Source organism: Phragmites australis, chromosome 2 (genome assembly GCF_958298935.1).
Source record: "Phragmites australis chromosome 2, lpPhrAust1.1, whole genome shotgun sequence".
Classification (NCBI taxonomy): domain Eukaryota; kingdom Viridiplantae; phylum Streptophyta; class Magnoliopsida; order Poales; family Poaceae; genus Phragmites; species Phragmites australis.
The window spans coordinates 22891942-22898814 of NC_084922.1; positions in this window are offsets into that span (position 1 = coordinate 22891942).

A 6873-nucleotide genomic window follows, 5' to 3' on the forward strand; every position below is an offset into this window, starting at 1 on the left:
TAGAACTATTTTCTGTAGCGATGCCTTTGCCTCTCTCTTCTCAAGATGGCATCACACCTCTTCCCCTCTCTGCTATCACCCTGGCTACACCCTTTCCACGACCACTTTTGCGGCCCCTCATTACTTGACTTTTGGTCCGAGATAGAGTGATAACATCTCTTTGATAATCTTCAGTAGATGCCCCTTCTTCGATGTGAATTCCTTTGCCTTTGGCCACTTTACGGACTCTCTCACCGCTTGCGTGCCCACTTCCACTATCCTCGAGATGAGCCGGTGCTCTCACCTCTTGAGCGCGAGGATCACTCTTTTGTTTCTTCTTCCTCTCAAATGTGTGACCCTTCACAAAGCAATCTCTGGCCATTGCAAATAACCTGAGAGAGATAGAACGAATTGGAGGATAAGAGGGACACTAATTAATAGAGTGTTGCTAAAAATCAGGCAGACACCGGAGTATGCGGTGAACATCGGATACTCCGGTCAGCCCGAGAAATCCCCCAAAACTTAGGGTTTCGGAAGATTCGGCCGACAAGAGTTGAATCTGATTTGGGGATAAGTTCTAGGAAGTATATGGAGCTATTATACCAAGGGAAATTGATCCTAGACAAGGGTATTGATAGATCGGGAAGATTTGGGAAAAAGTACCTTTTAAGCAAAAATACTCCAGGGATTTTGATGAATAGAGATTTCCGGAGATTCTGGCCTTCAATCCAAGTGAGGAACTATGAAAATCTTGAAGCTCCTTGGTTGTTCCTCAAAAATTGCTAGAGAGAGTAAGTTTGGGAGAGAGGAGTTGAGAGTAGATTAATATGAGGAACTGTTCGGGCAGGGGGTTATATAAGAAATCTGGAGACAACGGAAACTCTGGTGAGGACCGGAGACTCTAGTCCTGATATTGTACCAGAGACTCCGGTGAAGACCGGACTATCCGGTAACTGGAACCTGGACAGGAATCAGCTTGAGCAGTGAACAGTGTCAGGTCCAGATACTCCGGTGAACACCGGACATTCTGGCACCTGGAACTGTTACAGAATAGATTGAAGGCTGAAATTTGGGTATGAGATTTTCAGGAGAAAACCGTTGGACATAAAGGACTAATTTGCCAAATGTGATCAACCAACAAGCATCATTACATAACTATGATTACAAATTGCAAATTATTATCAAGAGATCAAAGAACCAAATAATTTTGAGAAAATCACTCAAAAATGCAGTTTTCGCAAACTCCTATCTAAGAAAACTACAAATCTATAACAAGCAAATGTATGCAACAGTTCAAGCCACGTTTCGAGAATCAAGGATATTTAATTCACTTCTCAACTCGCAAAACCTTTGCTCGTCTAGTGGCTTAGTGAGGATATCGGATAGTTGTCTTTTGGTTCTCACATGGCGAATATCAATATCCCCTTTTGTTGCATGGTCTCTCAAGAAATGATGTATAATATCTATGTGCTTGGTTCTTGAGTGTTGTACGGGATTGTTGGCTATTTTGATGGCACTCTCATTATCACACAAAAGTGGAATTTTGGACGTTTTGTGGCCATAATCTCTTAGTGTTTGCCTCATCCATAGGAGTTGAGCACAACAAGCTCCCACGGCAACATATTCGGCTTCGGCGGTAGATAGGGCTACGGAGTTTTGTTTCTTGGATGACCAAGACACTAAGGACCTACCCAAGAATTGGCAAGTCCCCGAAGTGCTTTTTCTATCTACTTTGCAACCGGTATAGTCGGAATCCGAATAGCCGATAAGGTCGAAGGATGACCCTTTAGGATACCATAAGCCAAGGTAAGGTGTATGAAATAAATATCAAAGAATCCTCTTAATGGTCATTAAATAACACTCTTTTGGAGCAGCTTGAAATCTTGCACACATACACACACTAAGCAGGATATCGGGCCTAGATGCACAAAGATAAAGCAAAGAACCTATCATGGAGCGATATACCTTTTAATCCACGCTTTTGCCTTCTCCATTGAGATCAAGATGTCCATTAGTTTGCATAGGTGTCTTGATCGGTTTGGCATTCTCTATGTCAAACTTCTTGAGCATGTCTTTGATATACTTTGTTTGGCAAATGAAGGTTCCTTCGTTGAGTTGTTTGATTTGAAATCCGAGAAAGAACTTCAATTCCCCCATCATAGACATCTCAAATCTCTTTGTCATGATCCTACTAAAATCTTCATAAAATTGTTGATTAGTAGAACCAAATATAATGTCATCGACATATATTTGGCAAACAAATAAATCATTATCAACATTCTTGGTAAAAAAGAGTAGAGTCAGCTTTGCTTATTTCAAAGCCCTTTTTGACAAGAAAATTCCTAAGGCATTCATACCATGCTCTAGGAGCTTGCTTTAGCCCATAGAGCGTCTTATGGAGTTTGTAAACATGTGCAGGATGCTTGGGATCTTCAAAGTCGGGCGGTTGCTCCACATATACCAATTCCGAGATTGATCCATTGAGAAATGCGCTCTTCACATCCATTTGATATAACTTGAAATCATGGTGAGTAGCATAGGCTAATAATATACGAATTGACTCAACCCTAGCTACGGGAGCAAAAGTCTCACCAAAATCCAAACCTTCGATTTGAATGAATCCTTGAGCAACCAATCGAGCTTTGTTCCTTGTTACTATCCCATTTTTATCTTGTTTGTTGCGGAAGACCCATTTTGTGCCAGTCACATTTTGCTTTGGCCTTTCCATCAAGGACCAAACTTCATTTCTTTTAAAGTTGTTCAATTCTTCTTGCATGGCCATCACCCAATCCGGATCATCAAGAGCTTCTTCTACGTTCAAAGGCTCCAAAGAGGAAACAAAGGAGTAAAATTCACAAAAATATGCAATTCTTGAACGAGTAGTTACCCCTTTTGTATATCACCAAGTATGTTGTCAACGGGATAATCTCTTTGGATGCTTTGATGAACGCGTGGATGTGGTACTTGAGATTGATGTTGAGTATCTCCCACTTCATCATCCAAAAAGTTATTTGGGTCTTCGTAGCCTTGATTTTGGTCTTGTGGTCATTTGTCGTCTTGATCTTGAGTTGATGTTGATGGTTCCACTTGCATTGATGAAGATGGTTGATCTTGATCATTTTGAGTCTCTTGAACCTTTTGTTGCTCTAAAGGCTTGATTTCACCAATTACCATTTTCTTAATTGCTTCGCTTGGTATTTCTTCGTCATCTAGCACATTAGGATCAACTTGCTCCACCTGGGAGCCATTAGATTCATCAAGTATCATGTCTCTCGCAATTTCAACGCAACCGGTGGTTTTGTTGAAAATACAGTAGGCGTAGGCATTTGATCCATAACCAAGCATAAAACCTTCATATACTTTTGGAGTAAATTTAGAACTTCTTGCCTTCTTGTTTAAAATAAAGCATTTGCTACCAAAAACTTTAAAGTAGGAAACGTTCGGTTTGTTACCGGTTAGAAGCTCATATGCAGTCTTGTTCAATATCTTGTGTAGATACAACTGGTTGATGGCATGGCATGCGGTGTTGATTGCTTCCGCCCAAAATTGATCCGATACCTTGTATTCATCAAGCATTGTTCTTGCGGACTCAATTAGAGTCCTATTCTTCCTCTCGACCACTCCATTTTGTTGAAGAGAGTAAGGAGCCGAGAATTCATGCTTGATTCCCTCTTCATCAAGAAACTCTTCAACTTGTATATTCTTGAACTCACTTTTGTTGTCACTTCTCACTCTTTTTATCTTCACTTTGAACTCATTTTGAGCTCTTCTTACAAACTTCATAAAAATAGCTTGTGTTTCGCTTTTGTCATGCAAAAAGAATACCCAAGTGAAACATGAAAAGTCATCAACAATAACTAAACCATATTTTTTACCTCCAATACTTATGTAGGCAATCGGCCCAAATAAGTCCATGTGGAGGAATTCCAATGGTCTTGTAGTTGTCATCATATTTTTAGCGGGATAAGATGCTCCAACTTATTTTCCCGCTTGACAAGAGTTTTATAATTTTCATCTAAACAAGATAATTTTTTTTGAAGCAAGAAATTGTTACTCTTAAGGTCGGTAATTGAGGAATTGGTCAAATCATAATCATTTGATAATTTCTCAACATTTTCCTTCTCTTTAGCAAAGAGCTCCTCGAGTTCAAGGTTTCTCTCCTTTTCAAGGATGAGCAAGTCCTTTTGTCTCTCGAGGGTCTCTTCATGACTATCTATTGTATCCATTAGCTCCTTTATTTTAGCCATGACATTTTTATTCAAACCTTTAAACAAGTTATCACAATCACTATCGCTATCTAAAAGCTTGGATTGAGATTTTACCTTGCGGCTTTTAGCCATGAAGCACTTTGGGGAGTCGTCATCATCATCACTCATTAAGAGTGATTTTCTTGGGGTTAGCTCATGGATGGCAATGGTGGCGACTCCTTCATCATCGGAGTCGGAGTCAGAGTTTGAATCCCACTCTTCTCCAATGTGTGCTTGGTCCGAATACTTCTTCTTGTATATCTTGTTCTTGTCCTTCTTGTATGGTTTGATCTTATTGTCTTCTTTGTCCTTTCCTTTCTTCTTGTTCGGACAATCGGCTATGAAGTGACCAACTTCACCACATTCGTAGCATGCCCTTGTTGATGTTCTCTTCTTGGGCATGTCTCGCTTGTATTTTGAGTAGCCTCCCTTTCTCATGAACTTTTTGAATCTTTTCACAAAGAATGCCATTTCTTCATCTTCGGAGCTTTCCTCTTCACTTGTACTTGATTCTTGAGCTTGCTTGCTTTTGCTTGCCTTGAATACAACCTCCTTGTTCTTTGAGTTTGAGCTTTGTTTTGCATGAATCTTCACTTCATTTGCTTCTTCTTCCATGAGCTCATGAGCAAGGATCCTTCCAAGCACATCGCTTGGTGTAAGCCTCTTGTAGTCCCTTCTCTCTCGGAGTAGCGTCACCAAAGTGGGGTTTCTAGGAGCAACTGCTCTAAGCAATCTCTTTACCACTTTGTGATCATCAATGTCCTCACTCCCGAGCCCTCTTAGCTTGTTCACAAGCATCATCATCCGATCATACATGGCTTGAGAAGTTTCATGATCTTCCATCACAAATCTTCCTAGCTTGCCCTCAAGCAGCTCTATCTTGGATTCTCTTACACTTGTTGTCCCTTCATGGGAACCTTGAAGAGTATCCCAAATTTGCTTGGCTTCTTCAAGTCCATCCACTTTATTGAATTCTTCCGGACTCAAAGCACTAAGCAATACACTTGTGGCTTGAGCATTGCGGTGCATATTTTATTCTTCGCTTGAGGTGAGCTCTTGATCTTCCTCCGGCAACTCAAATCCTGTGCAAACAATCTTCCAAATACTAGGATGAAGAGAGATTAAATGTATTTTCATTTTGTGCTTCCAAGCATCATAATGTGTACCATCAAAAAATGATGCTAGCCCAGAAGGCACGGAGAAATAGTTGCTTGAAGAATTTAAACGATCATAATTGAAAGGACCTTCACTTCCCTTTCCTTTACCATTACCGTCATCATTCTTCGATGGATCATCTTTAAAACCCCTCGGACTTCCGGATGTCGACATTATAATTTCCTCCAAGCGGTGAAGTCTTGTAGGAGGTTAGGCTCTGATACCAATTGAAAATGTCTAGAGGGGGGTGAATAGGCTTTTCTGAAAATTAAAACTAAAATAGCGGATTAAATCTGCCAGATACTCCGGTGAAGGTCGGATACTCCGGTCTAATCCGGAGTATCCGGTCTAGTCCAGAGTCTCCGGTCTATACAGGAATCAAGAACTACTACGAATTCAAACGAGCAGCTAGAATCTAAAGATCTAGCTAGGTCTACTAGTTATCATAGAGCTAAAATAACAATTAACACTAGTAAGATGATCACTAAGGCAATTTATATGAAAAATCACAAATTCACACGATTGAGTAAATTGCACAAATAAGAACGCGAGAGATTATCCCGGAGTTTGGCCACCTCACAAAAAAGTGCCTACGTCTCCGTTGAGGACCTCACAAAGAGCCAGGTCTTTTCCAAACCTATCCTCTTCTAGCGACCACAAAGATCAAGCTAAAATTTCCTTACTCAATTTGAAGTTGATTACAAACTTCCCGTGGTACTCCATAAAGTTTGGATGCTCAACGGGCGACGTCTTGCTGTCTAGAAGCACAAAGCTTCAAGAGTAATGATCACAGCGAATGCTCGAGGAAGAACTCAATGCTCAAGTGGCTTAAACTCTCTCCAAACCCAAACTCACTAAATTTTGTAAACTTTGCACTAGAGGTGGTTGGAGGGACTTTGAATGCTCTTAAAGTGCTCAAGGAGTCTAGAGTTCACCAGCAACAGCAAGCCTTAAATGCCATGGGTCTGGGAGTATTTATAGCCCTCTCTCAAAAACTAGCCGTTACTGTTCTGTCAGACCTGACCAGAGTATCTAGTGAACACCGGAGTATCCGGCTCCAAATCCAAAAACGGCATCAGAACGGTCACAGAACGTGTCAGAACTAGCCATTACAATTCTGTTAAGTTACCGAAGTCTCCGGTGAACACTGGAGTCTCCGGTCCTGACAGGGCTTTCGAAATGACTAAGTCCGGAGACTTGCCGGACCATCCGGCCTCTCCAGGTACCGAAGTATCCGGTGAACACCGGAGACTCTGGTCTTTTAATCGAAAAAGAATAAATGCTAACTGAGACACACCTGCCGGAGTCTCCCTCGCAAACTCCAGATAAAACTTTTCTTCTACCGGAGTATTCGGTGTACACCGGAGACTCTGGTCTTTTTCAATAAAAATAAATGCTTAACTGAGACTCCTTGGCGGAGTCTCCCTCGGAGACTCCGGCCTCAAAACTCACCAACTACCGGAGTATCTGGTGAACACCGGAGACTCCGGTC